An 18,001-nucleotide genomic window follows, 5' to 3' on the forward strand; every position below is an offset into this window, starting at 1 on the left:
AGGATATAATTAATGTAACACTGAACAGGAGAAATAATCTGCTCAATATGGGAATGAATCTTGGAGCAGGTGGTAATTGGAAGGTGAAGCCTTCAAATGTGGTTCACCCTTCTGTAACCAGATAGGTCTTGTGATTCCAAGGACCTTTAATTTGACCTCCATGTGGGGCCAGAGTTTATTCTTAGATACCTTGCTTCTATCCCCCACCTGAACCCCTCCCCAACTTCTACATCTTCAAATATTAATCACTGAATCAATATTTCTGTTGCTTCCATCAAGTAATTGACCACTGTAAGAAACAACTTCCCTGAAGCTTCATTCAGAATTCCATTGATTGAGTCTAGTTGCTGAATGTCTAGAATGAAGTTCTTTGCTTGGCCTCCACTCTATTCCTTCAGAGAGGAAATAAAGTACACTCACTATGGAGTCAGAGAACCTATTATCAAATTCTTTATCTGTCACTTTGTATATTACCTGTGTAACCTTAGGCAAGTTATTCTGTTTCTTGGCAATGAGTGTGGTAAGCAGAGGAATTGATAAAAATTAATACCTGAAGCAGACAGGAAGAAATCACTGATAGAGATCAGTAGAGAGAGTAGCTCCATGGTCCCACTTTTGGGGATGTCATCCATTCTGAAATCCAAGTTGTGTCAAGCCGTGCTTTGTTAGAAATTCTCTTCATCTCCCTAAGGTTAAGTTTTCCCTATAAAATTGGTGCTGCTGCCCTCCTTTGGGTCAGTCCACCACAGCACTTTACCTCATGGTCTCTTTCCCTTCCCCTTCCCCTAATTTTCCTGTGTATATCCCCTAACTCCACTATGCTTTTCAATTCCATTTCTCTTCTTTACAGCTAACTTCTTCTTCTAAGGTACTAAGTCCCTTTCAGGATTTAGCCTGCCTGCTAAGGACAAGCTTCATTAATTGTGAATTCTATCAAGGAACTTGTCTTTTATATGCTCTCCCACTCTATTTCATATTTACCATTCCTGGTGTCTACTGTATCTCTTTGTTTTGTCTGTAACCTGTTCCCCTAAATAAATTTACCTTTTGCCAAAGAGAATGGCCATTGTGAAGTCTTCACATAATTGAATGCTTACCATCATCTGGTTTCTACATCACCCACATCATTTTGGTGCTGGAACCACATCACCTAGGATGTGGTAGAAATAATTAATAATGATTAAATTATTAGATAATAATAGAGAATAAATTGAGATCAAAGAGGTGCTTTCAGCTATTAAGACTATCTTATGGCATAAAGTTTATCCAAGTTCCATTTTATTGTTGTTGATGATTGTTATTGTTCATCTGTTGTTCTCAAAGAGGAACATGATATCAGGGAGGCAATGCCATGACATGCAAGTGAATTGGATTTAAGTGAAGGAAGGCTGTGCAAGGTCACCTGCCTCACTTTCCCTTCAGAGCCATCTGGGTCCAGTGACTAGATATAGATCAGGAGTACTGGAGATGGCCCTGGATGCAATGGGAGATCTTGGATTTTTAAGCTGAGGTCTTCGAGAGGTCACAGTTTGACTGAAGCTGCACCCATTCATTTATTAGGCTAGGCAGCAATTGAAGCAAAGAATCTTCTCTTATTGTGCCATAGTTCCCTTTTAATGTCCTGACCCAGTTTCCCAATTGTCCTATTTAGTTACTCTGACTCAGGTTATAACCTTTCCCTCTTAATGTTTGATGAGATAAAGGTTTTATATCTTTAGGCTATAATCATTCCTTCTTAATGTTTGATAGGATACAGATCTATCCATTTTAGACATCATTAGAATATCAGTAACCTCTCCAGTACTTCCCTCCATTATGTCATCCTAGGTGCCTTCCCCCCCATTAGGTTATCCCAATCCAGGTACCTCCCCCATTATGTCATTGTTCTTGTTATCCTATAAAAAAATTTGCTGTCTGATACTCAGGGCTGGATTCTTTGAGACGATAATCTCCTTCAGCCCTGGGATCAAACATGGATCCATTGGTCCCAGTAAATCTCTCCATTTAATAAACTATTAAATTGTTCTCTAATCTCTGTCTTGCTTAGTTTCTCCAGCATTACATTTTGGAGGCCCCATTAAGATTTTAGAAAATGAGAATGGGGCTAGGGGTTACAAACATTTCAAGTCTCCACTTTGGGCTTGGAAACAGTTGGGCATCTGGGTTTTCTCTTTCTTGGGAGAGGTTAGTCCTCCTTGGGAAAGGAATCTGGAGATTCCTCCAGAGGCTCCAGGAAGAGAGCAGTTCACCAGCTGGGACCACAGCTGACAGTGGATACTTTCGATTTGGCTAGAAGAAGGTAAGTCCAAGTGTCGGAAGACACAATCTGATCTGTTTTTGTCTGTCTGTCTGTCTGTGTTAGCACCTGGATTCTCAGAATAGAGTGCTGATGGACATTGAATTCTGAGAAGATTATTATTTAGGACGCTGGATAATACCCTCTGCTTTTGTGTCTCCTGGACACCTGGTCTGATACCTACTTGTGCTAGCACCTGGATTCTCAGAATAACAGGATACCAACAGGTGTTAAAAATTCTGAGAAGTAGTGTCGAACTGGACGCAGTTGACACTACCTGAGTATCTCCTAAGACACATCATCTAGTTCTGAGTGCCAGCTGGCACAACTCTGGGCATTCCAGAGTATAAATCTGGATGTCGTTTTTTTAAGACATCATCTGGCTAAAAAATAAAATGGCAAGCTATATTTAATTAACTTTAAGTAGGAGATCTTAAAAAGAACAATAGCTTGTTAAAGAAGTTCTATTAACTTACCTGAAAGGGGTCATGTGCCTCTAATTAGATAAAGTATGTAGCAAAAAAAAAAAAGGATTTGATTTTTGAAGGCTTCAACTCTGACCAAGTTAGAACTTGGGAGAAGTCCATTGGGAATAATGGCCACATGGGGCCAGAGGGAGAGAAAGAAACTATGCTGTTTCATTATTTGAAATATGATAGGAAAAGCAGTTTCATATTATTGGGAATTTAAAGCTGTATTTAGTTTGGTTCAGAGTTTGTCACCTATATTATAACATTATAAGTTATGCTTTAAATCCAGCTCTGCTGGACATGTGGGTTTTATGGAATCTTCTCCCTTCCCCCCACTGATTTCTGCTACTTTAAAGGTTGGGTGGAAGAGGGATCTTTTGTCTTCAAAGGTAAAGATTTAAACTTACTCCCCACTGATGTTACTTCAGCTATTGGAGCATCTAGTTACCCTGGAGTGAAGTTTAGTTTGACTGCCCCCCTTTTCCCCTTTTCCCTCTCCCATCCCCCTTTGTCTCTTTGGAGGTGGAGTGGGGGAAGGGCAGCCACATGGAATCCTCTTCTCCCCCCCCTCCCTCTAAACTGTTCCAGACGGTTTTTTATTAAGTTGTAGCTACCTGTTTCTTGGGTAAAAGCAGCAAACTGATTTGTATAAATATAAGGTTATGGTAAATATCTGTTTAGGATTTATTATTGGAAGTAAAATTTCTTGCATTTGTAGTTAATATGCCACTGCATTTTTTTCTTCCTGTAACTGATTTCTATAATCAGAGCAATGGTCAATAAGAAATAGTTAATGCAATTCAATTATGTCATACCTTGCTGTTTCCAATCTGGTTATCTGTAATCATTATACCTTAAATATTTGAGCAAATAAGTATTTAGTCTGGTCATCATCAGTTACTAGATATTGCGTCTGAATATTCAAGTTTTTTTAAGGTTTATAACTAATGAAAGGCCACATCTTGTAGCAGTCCTTGTGGACCAGTCTTTCTATCTCAGACTGTTCTAACTTTTCTTTGTTAGATTTGTTTTTGTTTCTAGATTTGGTCAAATTACAGATATATTGACTTGCTTCTGGGACCTACATCAAGCTTTGATTGTCAGCAGGTCACACTCACCCATCCTCCCTGGACTGAGCATCCATGCCCATCTCAGTGGGAAGCAGCTTTTGAGAAAACCATCACCCCTGCTCCTGATGTAATTTGGACTGATATGAGGGAGTAGGAAATGGTTGAATTGTTAGAATTTTAACTGTATTACTGTGTGTTTAAGACTTGGGATGGAAATTGTTAATCTTATGTAATTATTGCTGTTATGTTTGAGGGACTTTTAGTCTGTTATGTATATGATTTATATGTGGGATGGTCATTTGATAATTCTTTTCTGAAAAAAGGGAGGAAGAAATAGGAAATTGGGGAAACTGGTGTATTTTCTTAGGTACTTCTGCCTTACCCCCTATCTTACTAGTTCAAATTTAATTGGAAGTCCTTTAAACAGTCCTTTTCATTTTTTTACTCCTTGCTTAAATTTACTGGACTATGATTTGCTGGTTGTGCTTTAACTTTGAAATCCCTTATTTATTTGGAATTGCCCTGGCAGACTCAGTTTGGGGGATTATTTTTTAGAAACAACCAGAAATCAGACACCTGTCTTGGGACTGACAGTCTCTCTGATCTGTTACTCCTGTAGCCCCAGGTCCTTAATTAGTATTTCAGAGTACTTAAAAGGACCTTGTAATTCATATCGGGCCTCTAAAAGTTTGGGGTTTGCCTGCTTTGGTCTAACTGTGCATAATCTGCTCAGAAATCTGATCCTTTCTGCAGCCCTGTCTGTTCCTCTGGGCAGGGATAGGTAGAGCTACTCCAAGCCTCATCCTTCTCCCCTGGAGCAGGTTGCCCCTTTGAACAGACAGCACAACTGTCTTGAGCCCTGCTGCTCTATAAGCAGAGGCTGAGTCATGCACAAATGACCACAGACCTCTGTCCATATACTCCTCAACTGCAGAGGACCTGACATGATTGAAATAAGGAAATAAGGAACTTTGTGTATTGCTGATTAACTCTGGGGTTATCAGAGAGAGACTTGACCTTGCCATAAGTCCTTGCATTGTTCTAGCTTTATTTTGATTTTTATTTGGTCTATTTACTTCACAGAGGGTTGGTCAAAATTAAAATTTGAATAGTTAGAAGAGAGAGAGTGTGGGATATTATACCACAGTTCCCTTTTAATGTCCTGACCCAGTTTCCCAATTGTCCTATTTAGTTATTCTGCCTCAGGTTATAACCTTTCCCTCTTAATGTTTGATGAGACAAAGGTTTTATATCTTTAGGTTATAATCATTCCTTCTTAATGTTTGACAGGATAAAGGTCTATCCATTTTAGACATCATTAGAATATCAGTAACCTCTCTAGTACCTCCATCCATTGTGTCATCCTAGGTGCCTCCCCACATTAGGTTATCCCCATCCAGGTACCTCCCCCATTATGTCATTGTTCTTGTTTTCCTATAAAAGAGTCTTGCTGTCTGACATTCAGGGCTGGATTCTTTGAGACGATAATCTTGTTCAGCCCTGGAATTAAACATGGATCATTTGGTCCCGATAAATCTCTCCATTTAATAAACTATTAAATTGTTCTCTAATCTCTGTTTTGCTCAGTTTCTCCAGCATTGCACTCTTTCACTTGTCCAAAATAATCTAATTAAATAAATCTGGGAGGGGGAGACCTTCAGGGTTTCTGGCCAAAACAGAAATGACTGCTATTTACATCCAATCTGAGTCAATAGGGACCCAAACAATGACCAAATGGGGTTTGGCCTAGGACCTACTGGTGGCCAATTAGAATCAGATGAGTTTGGTTTAAGGTCTAGTCCTTGAGAAAGAAATCTAGCCAGTAAACTTTGATGATGATAGCATAGAATCATATATTTAGACACCTAGAAGGCATCTTTGTGGTCATCTAGCTCAACTCCCTGATTTTACATCTGAAAAAACTGACCCCCAAAAAGATTAAGGGATTTGTCCAAGGTCACATCAGAATAAGTAGCAGAGATAACTTCAGTAGCAGCAGCTTACTTTAAAATAATAACAGCATATTGTACTCATCAATCTCTCAATGCTTTATTTATATCATATGTCTCAAAAGAGATTAAAGTAAATACCCTCTAAATGTCCATTCCAACTTAAGATAGAAACTCTGTACTCTGATCTTATTAATTAGTTGGGCAATTCTCTTCCAATACCTTCATTGAAAAAAAAAAATGTTCTCTTGAAACAAAGAATTCTGCAGATTAAAGAAGGGATTTAAGCAGAATTATTGCCAGACCAGAAAAAATAACAGGAAAGGGATGTGGATTTGGTATTCATATCACATAATTTTAACAAGGAAGTAGAATCATAAAATAACATAATAACATGGATCCACATGAAATTCAGTCTGAGATTCAGCTCTTCTAGTTTTGACTCAAGCATAGGGAGGCTGTGCAATGCTGGGCATGTTACAGAGCTCATAATCAACTACCTCAGAGGTATGTGGTGAAACTTAATTGAAGTGTACGTGAGTTTCTTAAGATCTTACATCAAAAGGTCAGTGCATATGTTGTAATAGTGCCAAGCATTATCTCTCTAGAAGTCTTATCACCAACTTCTTTAATGCCAGCAATCAAATGGTACTAGGATATTTTCTTTATTCCTTATGTTTGGAAACAGACACTATCTTCAATGAGAAGTTTTCTATCCAAGGTTCAATAATTTGCCAAACAATTCACTCATGGCTTTTTATTCTTAATAGGAAGTGACTTGTGATTTCATATTGATGCATTTCAATTTTAGGTGGGAAAATGAGGCATAGAGGTGATGTGGTTTGAGGACCAAAATGATGGGGGTGATTTAGACACGAGGCACTAAAAGTTGGGGTTCAATTATGTGAAGAATTCACAATGTACATTCTCTTTGGCAAAAGGTAGATTATTCAGGCAAGAGGTCCCAGACAAAATGAAAGGATGCAATAGAAATCCAGAATGATAAATATGAAATAGAGTTGGGAGAGTATATGAAAGACAAATTCCTCAGTGGAACTCACAGTTATCCCATAGAAAAGCAGCACCCCATGAGGCTAGGGCATTGCCCTTAGCTGACAGGCTAAATCCTGAAAAGGACGTAGTATCCTAAAAAAAGTTAATTACCTATAAAGAGAAGTGGGGTTGAGAAGCATAGTGGAGTTAGGAGATATACCATGTGGCATAAGGGAAGGATAAGGAGAAAGACACCATGAGGCAGAGTGTCCTGGTAGGCTGTCCCAAAGGAAGGCAGCAGCCATGAGATGACCCATAAATAGATTTTATAGGGAAAATTTAACCTCAGGAACATGACTGGGATTTCAGACAGAGCATGTCAAGGTGAGATTGCTGGAGACCTGTACAGTGGTGGATGCAGGGGTTTGACATAATTTGGATTTCAGACTGGACAACCTACCCAGAGGGTGGGACCATTAAGCAAAACTGATCTCTATCAATGTCTTCTTCCTACTTGTCCCAGGGATCAATTCTTTAGTTTCTCTCTGTCCAAACACCTCACCAGAGTGAGGGAGATGCATTTAAAAAGTAAATAGTATTTGAGATCTCTTTGTTATTACCACAGCAGAATCTTTGATTACAGAGACCTGGATTTACAAAAAGTATTAACACAGTCTAGAAAAAGGTGACATTCTTTCTCTCTCTCCTTCCAACCACTATATATCAAAGGGGAAAGACTTTTGAACTACTTCCCACATCCTTCTAGAAACAAGATTCAAGTTGTCTGTTGATGGCTACTCCTTTTCCCCTTTAAGGTGATATTTGCTAATTACATATTTTTTACTTCATTTTACCTATATAAAAATTTGGGGAAGGTATAAGAGAAGCACATAGGATAATTTGCCCAATAGTTATTTTCCTTGCATTTGGAACATCTTAGATTCTTGGACTTTCAAATTATCACCTTGTAAACATATTGAATTTGCTTGGGAGCAATATTGAGCTACTGAGAGTAAGATAAACAAATATTCTCTTTAAGATAAGATAATTTAATATTTTGTCATCCTTTCCCTAGTTAACAGAACTTTCTTCAACAAGTTGAGTCTAATTTCCTCAATGGAGCCCCTGACTATCTTTTCTTCTTTGACTTTCCTTTCCTGTGTGTTTTCAAATAGGTCCTGAAATGGATCTGTCCAGTCTTTAAAGTGTTCTTGTGAGTATGAGAGATTTAGAAATCCCAAATGCAAAGCATGGAGTTGATTTTTGGCAGAGTAAATTTCTGTTTCATAGAGGATAATTACCAACAGAATAATGATTCAAGTCTGGACATTTTACCAGCAGACATATTGTAAGAGACAAACTATCTTACCAAGAACGCCACTGACTCACTGATCAATGCAGGAAAGATTTATTTTACATTCTTGCAAGAATGGGTACCTAGGTGAGTAGATACATCTTTAAAACTCCAAAGACAGCATTTTATTTCCTTTGCTGAAGCACAATCCCTCTCCTGATTTCCAATTAAACTGGATGTTACAGAAGTTCCATAACCTAAATCTCCACTCTTCATTACATAACTATTCCCTGCTCCCAAAGAGCTTATATTCTAGAAGGGGAGAAGGTAACAGATGAGGGCTAAAAACAAAGAACAAAACATTCTTTTCAAATATCAGGATGTCACCCTTCATTTCAAAAGTCAGTCCCTGCCTGTCAGGAGCTATATTCTTTGAGGGAAAGATAAACTCCATACTTGATTATTCCTTGATGTCCATGTGGGTTTTAGTTTTCTAATTTAAGTTTCATTTCTCCAATTTAATCCTCATAATTGTGGAAAACAAATGTCCAAACATTTCTCACAGTTTCCCCTTTCTTTTTAACAATTTGATTACTATATCCTTTTCTAATCCTTCAAATTTGGCTAATATTTTTTACATCCCACTTCATAAAAGTCTGTTAACTCCTGCACAGATCATACAGGATGGATAATTAATCTCTGAATTCTCTGCTCATACTTCTGATAGGGCTGTACTAGGAGTGAAACTATCTTCAATTGTAACATTTGTTCCTCCTCTTCTTATCAATAACCTTTCTAGAGTCTTTCTATTTTCCAATGCCATTCTGCTAGTGGTATCTAACTACTCTGCTATTCTCTTCAGTGCTTCTCTGGTGTAACATTCAATAGTGTTTACTTACCAGAGGAGGAATGACCTACATCCAGAACTAGATTTCTAGCCTTGAATTCATCAATTATTATTCTTGACTGAATTCTTCCTGATTCAGTCTTTCTTACTTCATCGAATGCCAAGATAAAAGGAATAACCAATTGGATCGATGCACAGGTGCCCACTCAATTCCCGGGCATAGTAGGTTTGAGAGTGCTGCCTCCACAATATTTACCACCCAATTTTGCTTGGGGTATGCTCATCTCCAAGAAATTGCCAGAGCTACACTTAGTACATGCTACTACAATCCCTATATTTTGGAATCTTTCATCCTGCCATAAGACTCAAGCTGATTGATCTCTAGAACTAAGGGGGTAGAAGAGCCTAGTTTATTCCCACAAGAAGGGAAAGGTAGAACAAAAAACTGTAATTCTCCCCAGGGATGTTATTTTAAGAACAAGAGGAATTCACTCTCATGTTTTTCTTTACCCAGAGGGAATGGTATCTGGGCATGGGGCAACCTATAATACAGACACAGAAATTGCTTTTTTGTTCAGACTCTTCATTGAGTACTTTGCCAGTTCTACCCAAGCAGTAGTGTCTTATCACTTGCCTTACGTCCTTAACTTGATTCCAAATCTTTCTAAGAGATCTATACCTTTTGCATGTACAACCAACTTACTCTTTGATGTGCATTTTCTACATGTCTAGTTCTTGTAGCAAACCAAATATTATTCCAAATTGGACAGGCAGTTCCATAAAATCCTCTTTCTCTATTAGGACACAATTGCCTACTTGTCAAGGCTAGTCAAATCTCTACAATTCTATAATTTGACAAGCATCAGCTGAATTGTTTATGGGATATTCTTTCTCAGTAACATGAACCCAAATCTTAACTCAATGTCCTCATCCTAAGTCCCAAATACTATTGTAGCAGGGGAGTTGCATTGATAACTTCCCCCCTTCATAGGATTGATGTATTCCTTACAGGAAACCCACTGGGTAGTTTGAGGTCCATTCACCAACCAGTTCCAGTTCCTTCCCAAGCAAATGGGGCCCAAAGTCTTTTGGAGCATGGGGTGATGATCTCATCTTTTGAAACTACTTCCTGCTGAGAATGGGCACTGTGCTGGTTCATCCTACAGGGTCCCATTTGGAGGGGCTTGAGCCCACTAAAGATCCAGTGGGTTGAGTCAGACCCCTGAAGCTGGTCAATACAGCTGTCTAGTGCATTTGAAGGTGAATTGCTCAAAGTCTAGAGGAAAACAAATCTGAGAGAACTAGAGAGAGAGGATGAGAGAACAATAAGAACCTTCATTCTTGGGAGGTGTGCTTTTACCTCCCTTGAAGATTCTGTGAATAGCTAATTAGATATTACCTCTTTTAATAGAGACTACATTATACCCCCAAAAACAATATTCAGAAAGGATAAATCTCATTGGAATAACAGAGGCATTCACAAAATCCTTTAACAGGTCTCATTTATCTCTTAAAAATTTCACTATCTTTTTGATAGTGGTATATATGTACAGTCTCTGTTAGTATTTTTTAAGAAGATATTTCCCTTCTTTTGCCTGATGTAAGATGGACTAGGAAAGGTCAATATAGATTGGCCAGAAGCTTTTCAATATAAATTATCCAAAAGAAAACACTACACACACTAATATAACACTATACAAACAAATGTTATTCCCACATTAGTAACAAACTGAAATAAGTGACTTTCCCACTGAAGTAACAAAATATTCCATAAATTACATCCCTCTAAGAAAACTTGAGTACAATAAAATCCTCTTCTCTAAATCATACGATATTCTAACTTTAGTTTCCATAATCAATAAAATAACAGGTCCCACAGAGAGTTGAAAAAACTCTGTTTTTTTTACATTTACATAAAGTCCTTTAAGGACCTTATTTTATACAGGCATATAAATCTAGCAATAGATAGATGACTAAGCCAAATAACTCATTTATCTAATTGTAAAATAATGACTACATACTTTCAGATTGAAAAAAAAGCAAGATATTACATACTTGAACTGTCTTTTGGATTCTATTGATCACTTACTCTGATTACAGAAATTTGCTATAAGAGGAAAAAGCATAGGCCTGATTATAATAACTAACAATCCAGCCAGTTCAGGAATCCATTTGAGTAACAATGATATTTCTCTCAAATGGTGGCTCACCAACTTAATTCAGATAATCATTCCAAAATTCAAAACTCAAAATTAGTTATAATTCCAAGAGATTTCATCTCAATAGCAAGTTTCACTAATCAGAGGTTTTAGATCTTAATCCCATGTGACTGCAGAGCATAGCCAAAACTAGATGCTTGAATTGTTAGATTGAAATCCTGTTCTACATACTTCAAGAAAGCACATTTGCTTTCATATTAATTAAACAATGAGATCATGATGCACTTAATAAATTAAATAATTTGTTGATTGGGTTTTGAAATAACCATTTTCAGACAATTTGCAGTTAACCAGAAATCTAACAAACTTCTTAGAAGTTCCTTGCACTACTAAGTGATAGAATCTTTGATAGAGCATCATAAATGACTTTGCCTTAAAACAATCACAGACTTGAAAAAATAAAAACAAACATTTAGTTATTAACACCATGTAAATGTAAGTTGTTACTTTAAACAATAGAAGCAATTAATGTTAAAGTAATTTCATTTAACTCGGGGGTATGTGCAGAAGTTAGGGTGAGTGAACTCCAGAGTGGGCATGTTTTTTTTTACTTCTATGGAGCAATTACATCCAATGATGGAGGGATTGAATAAGCCCTCACCTTCGCAAGCCAACAGATCATACAAATAATTAGTATACAGTTTTCAATCCTAAATTTCAGATTTATCCTGCCAGCTAAGGGCATATCAATTTCATGGGATATTTTCTTTTTCCTGACAAATGGCAACTTCCATTAAGGAACTTGCCCTTTCTATCATTATTAAAACCCCTTTCTATATTCTTCCACTCTATTTCCTATTTATCTTTCCTGTTGTCTATTGTATGCTTCCATTTTGCCTGAAACCTCTTCCCTAAATTAATCTACCTTTTGCCAAAGAGAATGGCCACTTTGAATTTTTCACATGACCAAACCTCTTATCAATTTTAGGTTTCAATTTTGTGACAATAATGCAAAATAACTTAAGTAGTAATCTCACAATTTTCATAAGTGATAGCTAAATAGACACAACATAGCCCACCACAGAAATTGATTGAAATCCCATGTAATTTATGCTTCCTTTCCTAGTCTTTAGTTTATAGTGCACATTTAACAAAGAATTACTTAAATGAATTCAATGTGCATTTCAAGCTTTGATATGAAATAAAGAATATATGAATCTGTGGGATTCTCCTAAATTACTGATTATTGTGGTTTCCAGGAGTAGTCAGAAAGGGCCCAAGTGAAGTATGCATCTTTAATGCATCATCTCTGATCACCACAGCAACTAACCACAGCCTATGGAAAGTTGTTTTTAACTTCAGGAAAAACTAAAACAATTCCCTAATAGGTGTGATTTAATTGGAGAGGGCCAAAAAGAAAAAAATGTTTATTAAAATTTCTTATACAAACAGTTCAGTTAGGTTTAGAGTTGGGAAGGAGTCATCCAATCAACTTTTGCATTTTATAGATGAAGAAGAACTGGGACCCAAAGAGGATTTCACTAAGCTCACTCAGGGAGAAAGTAGCAGAGCTAGGATTTGAACTCAAGTCACTTAACTCCAAATTCAACATACTTTCTACAGTATCTCTCTGCCTCTATTAATTAAAGACACACCATAATGGAGTAGAAAGAGTACTGAAAGGATTATTAGAGTTTTAGTTTTCAAATGGCAGCTTTGCTATTTATCACCTAAGTGATATCCAACAAGTCACTGCTTCTCTTTGGGTTCTTAAATCTTATTCTGTAAAATAAAAGAATCCAACCTGGTGGTTTCTTTCCTTCCCTAAGTATTCTATTTCACTTTGTCAGATTGGAGAAAAAAATAATGACACAAGTATATGTCTCTTTAGAAAATGGACCTTCTAGGAACTAAAGTGTGACATTAGTCACACCTCCATTGTGCATGAAGTGAAAAGATTTCACATCAAATCTACCTTACCTTTATATCATTGCTTAATCTTGTAAACCTCTTAATCCAGCCCTAAACTGGAACATAAAAAGACCTGGAAATTTTGGAACTTAAATCAAAGATTCACAAAGGCAATATTTTAAAATAGAAATTGGTCATGTTTCAAGTTCAGATTCTAGCCACTCTTGCCAAAATCTTGAAATAAGATCTCACTGGGATAAAATAATCTAGTTCAGAAACAACAATAACAATACATCAGTTGAAGAAGGTAAATTAATAGCAAAATTAGCAATTAGTACATTCATTCATATTACATCAAACCTGAAATGGAAACATCTAAGCAATAAAATTCACTGTTTCTTTCTATGACATTGTAGTCTTGGCATATTAATCATTATTATTTCATTTCAGCAAAGACAGCAACAACCCAGACATCTTTCACCCAGTGTATATATAGTGTACGTGTGTGAACCAAAAGAGAGGCAGATAATTATACACAGGTAGTAGACACCAATTTACCAATTATATGGTTTTTTCTAGCCTTGCATTTTACAGTGTACAGATATATCATATAATTATACCATACATTGTTAAAGGACATGATGTCACAGACATATTTAAAACTCCTCTTTAAAAAAAAAATCAGCTGCCACACTAAAGCAAAACACCTTCCCAGCTTTCAAAATATTCTATTCTGTTTACAGACAAAACTAATAAAAATGTAAAGAATGGCAACTTGACTCCACACTCTGGGTTGTTTGCAGATACAGAAGGCTCATTTTGGAGTCAAAAGCCCTTAGCTCAAACCCAGCCTCCATCACTTACTCCCTGTGTGACCTAACTTCTCTTCACCCCAATTTCCTCACATGTAAATTGGGGGAATTGGGCAGTTGGGTGGCACAATGGATGGGGCATGGGGCCTAGAAAAAGTTAGTAAGCCTTGAGTAGAAATGTGACCTCAGACTACTTATTAGCTGTTTGATTCTGTGCAAATAATTTAACCATTTGCATCAGTTTCCAAATCTATAAAATGAGCTGGAGAAGGAAATGATTGCTATTCCACCAATCTATTATTGTTCTATTACAAAACATATACATACACTATCTGGACATATCCATATGTTAGTGTATATATAACAGTAATTATTGAAGGACAGTGGGAATGCATTCTACTTTTATATTTCAGATGCTAAATATGTACTAACCAGCCATATGATTTTATTCTTCTAAAATACATACTTAAGTCACCATAAATATAACCATACATTCATAAGTTTTCTATTTCTAAAATATGCAAATTTTCTGGGCTTTAGAAGCATGGTTTTTAAAAATACAAGGTGACATCACTGCTTTATGTCTTTCTTGCTTCTCCTAACCTTGATAGAATTCTCTTTGTTAATCAGATAAAAACCTGGCTTAAAGAATGGGCTTTTTAGTATGCCTAGTCGTCCAGCAAATTTTAGTTAATCAGACTATAGACATAATATAAGAGATAAAAATGAGATAATGTATTCCCACTGCCCTTCAGTAATTACTGATTATACACACACACACACACACATACACACACATACACACACATTGAATATGTGCTAGTCATGGAACAACAGTGGGTTGATGGAGTAGAAATCATGATAAAGACTTCTTTTTACAAAATAGATATTTCTTTGCAATCTTTACTTATATATTTATTTGAGGGGAAAGGAACCTTGTGTATAAATTCCTGTGAAGTACCTTCCTACCTCTACTTGAGTAGTCCTTTAAACTTATATTTTCAGTGTATAGAACTCATTATTTAAAATCCTACCATATGTCATAGGATCATAAAGTTGGATCTGTAAGGATAATCCAATCCCCTTATTGTACATTTGAGAAAATTAAGACCCAGGGAGGCTAAGTGACTTGCTCATAAAGCCAGTGATCTTTCCATTTAATAAGAACTTAGGCCATCACCATCATCGGGGCTGTCCTTCCTATTGGTTTTGCAATGGGCAAAAGGCATACTGGGTCCTCTGCTACCTATGTTGTTATACCTGTCATTCAAGTTAAAATGACTATCAAGGGCAATCCCATGGAGGATAAAAAAGAACACAAAAGAACAGCCTAATGGTATGTGTGTCAAGGATAGTGCAGACATTAGTTTTATATCTTTGCATGAAACAGTGGTCTACTGAGCAACAGAATAAACATTTGACTATGAATGGGCTAGGCTTTGAGGTCAGACCTAATCTTCAGAAATTTGAGTCATATTTCTGGGCTTCACCTCCAATATAATGATAGGATTGGACTAGGTTTTCTCTAAGGAAAGTTCTTCCAGCTCTAATTATCCATATATATGGGCTGATTATCTGTCTACAAGGTATAGTTCTTATTTAGCCCCATTGGCAGCCACCATAAGTTCCTTTTTATCGTGAGATAATTCCCTAAAAGCTACATCTACAATCTCTGAGCCCCTCTATCATTTTTCTGCTTCTTAGAGCCCATGAAATCCATCATCTCCCAATCCTCTCAGACATTGGTTTTACTTATCACTACATTGGATGGTAAGTTTCTTGTCTTGGTTGATTTGCTCCACCCAGTTAAAAAATTGGAAAGATCTGAAATTAATTCAAGCCTACATATTGCTTACTACTTTAATAAAGAAAAGAAAGGAACAGCATTTAAACAGTCAAAAAAGGAATGTTTTATTCCCTTTCCTCCTTGAATAATTTAGAACTGAAGCTTCCATGACCTTAATTATCCTCTTTGGGCAGATGATTCCTAGTCCTAAATCATCTGCTTAGTAATTTCTAGTATCACCGTATTTTTTTGTTTATATCAGATCATATGTACTCTAAGCATCTTGATCAACATGTCCAGAAAAACTTCATTATTTTTCTATTTAAATATTCCTTTCTACCTTCCTATTTTACCATCAAGAGCAGCACTATCCTCAGCATGATCCAGCTAACAACCTCAATGTCATTCCTGACTTTTTATTTTCACAAACTCTTTTTCTGTGTCTGTCTGTATCTGTATCTGTCTCTTTCTCTCTCTTTGCGTGTGTATGTGTGTGTGTGTTATCTGAAATGATGATGACTATAAAGAATCCACGGAAATATAGAAAATTTTTTAAATGGTGCAAAATAATATAAGCAATGCCAAGAAAGCAATATAAAAGTGAACAAATCAATGTTAATGGAAAGAACAACAAAAAAGTATCTTCAACATAATGTCATCTGGGGGGATTCCAAGACATGGATGGCAAGAAGCAACATGATGCAAAGGGTGCGGGATCTGAAGTCAGAGCATTCAAGTTCAAATCTCAGCTTTTCACTTTCTGCATGTGTGACCTTGAATAATTCACTTAAACTCTCTGGGATCCCAACTAGACCATCTTTAAAGTCATTTCCAAATCAAAGATTAGTAGTTCTGTGAGTGTACTCTGTAGTGAACACAGATTGATGTGCTATCTTTTACAGAGATAGTACAAGGTAGCCAAAACTGCTGATCTTGCCTCTTCCCTCGGGGCAGGTGCTTTAATTAGTTTTTCTCTTGAGAGCAATGATGGATATATGCTAAACCATTATCATTCTCTGCACTAATTTCCCTGTTAACCAATGTTATGCTTTTTTTTTTTTTCTCTCTAAGGCAATTAGGGTTAAATGACTTGCCTAAGGCACACAGTCAGGAAGTGTTAAGAGTCTGAGGTCAAATTTTAACTCAGGTCCTCCTGCCTTCAAGACTGGTGCTCTATCCACTGCCAGGGGTCCTCAAACTTTTAAAAAAGGGGGCCAATTCACTGTCCCTCAGACTGTTGGAGGGCCGGACTATAGTAAAAACAAAAACTTTGTTTTGTGGGCCTTTAAATAAAGAAACTTCATAGCCCTGGGTGAGGGGGATAATCGTTCTCAGCTGCCGCATGTGGCCCGTGGGCCTTAGTTTGAGGACTCCTGCAACAACTAGCTGCCCCAATGGTATGTGCTTTTGAGATGACTTGCAAGGGTTAGTTTAGCATTCTGTGACCCTTATTAAGATTGAATTCTTGACTTTAGCCTCACTGGTATCATGCATGAACTTCCTTGAGACATTGTAAGATACTATGCCATGAGCATATTGTGCTACTATGTTTTATTCCACAAAAAGATTACAATAAGATCTAAAACAAAAATCTTTCAGAAACTAAATGTATTATGTTGCCAGCATGATGAGCTATGATTTTTAAAATTTTTAGAAAGTTTAAAACAAACAAATTTTAAAAAATCAAATTTGTTTTTTTCTGGGTTGTTGTATTATTGCCCTGCTAAATTTCACTTCCTGAATTTGCTCATTGTAAACTTGCACAGACCCAGCATGGAGCAAGGAGAAGGGTTAAAAGGGAAGAGTGAGTTTTTCACACATGCAAAATTAACAGCTGAGCTCATTTACCTCAGATGAACCAAAAAGTAATTTGTGTTTGCAATGGGATCGAAATTGGAGAATTGCATCTATAAGCTTTATTTTTAGGAAAATGATGAGCAACTGAAAAAAATGGGAGGCAAGTACAGGGTTTCAAGGAAAGGGTATTTGTTACTTTGAATATCCATTTGCATACTAGGATCTACTTTGTTTTTTTCTTTCTTTTGGTTGTTTTACTTGCAACTGCATGCCAAAGGTAGAATGCACTTTGTCTTTAAATAGCCTTTTATATAGTAACACTTTGGTTTACTGAAACCCGGACAAATAGAGCTTTAAAAAGTAGGAAGTTTCAGGCTGAAACTAGAGAAAGATGTCAATGCCAAGATTTAAATCTTCCTTTTTAAGAGTAGAGAGGGAGGAGTAGATGTTTTCCCTCTTTTAAAAAAATGTTCCAGATGTCACTTTGAAAATATTTTCATATATGAATTAATCCATCAGGGAATGCAAGTTTTATAATAATAGCATTTATATAGCATTCTAAGGTTTGCAAAGCATTTTATAACTATTATCTCATCCTCACTAGAACTCTAAAAAGT

The sequence above is a fragment of the Sarcophilus harrisii genome, chromosome 1 (genome assembly GCF_902635505.1).
Source record: "Sarcophilus harrisii chromosome 1, mSarHar1.11, whole genome shotgun sequence".
Lineage (NCBI taxonomy): Eukaryota > Metazoa > Chordata > Mammalia > Dasyuromorphia > Dasyuridae > Sarcophilus > Sarcophilus harrisii.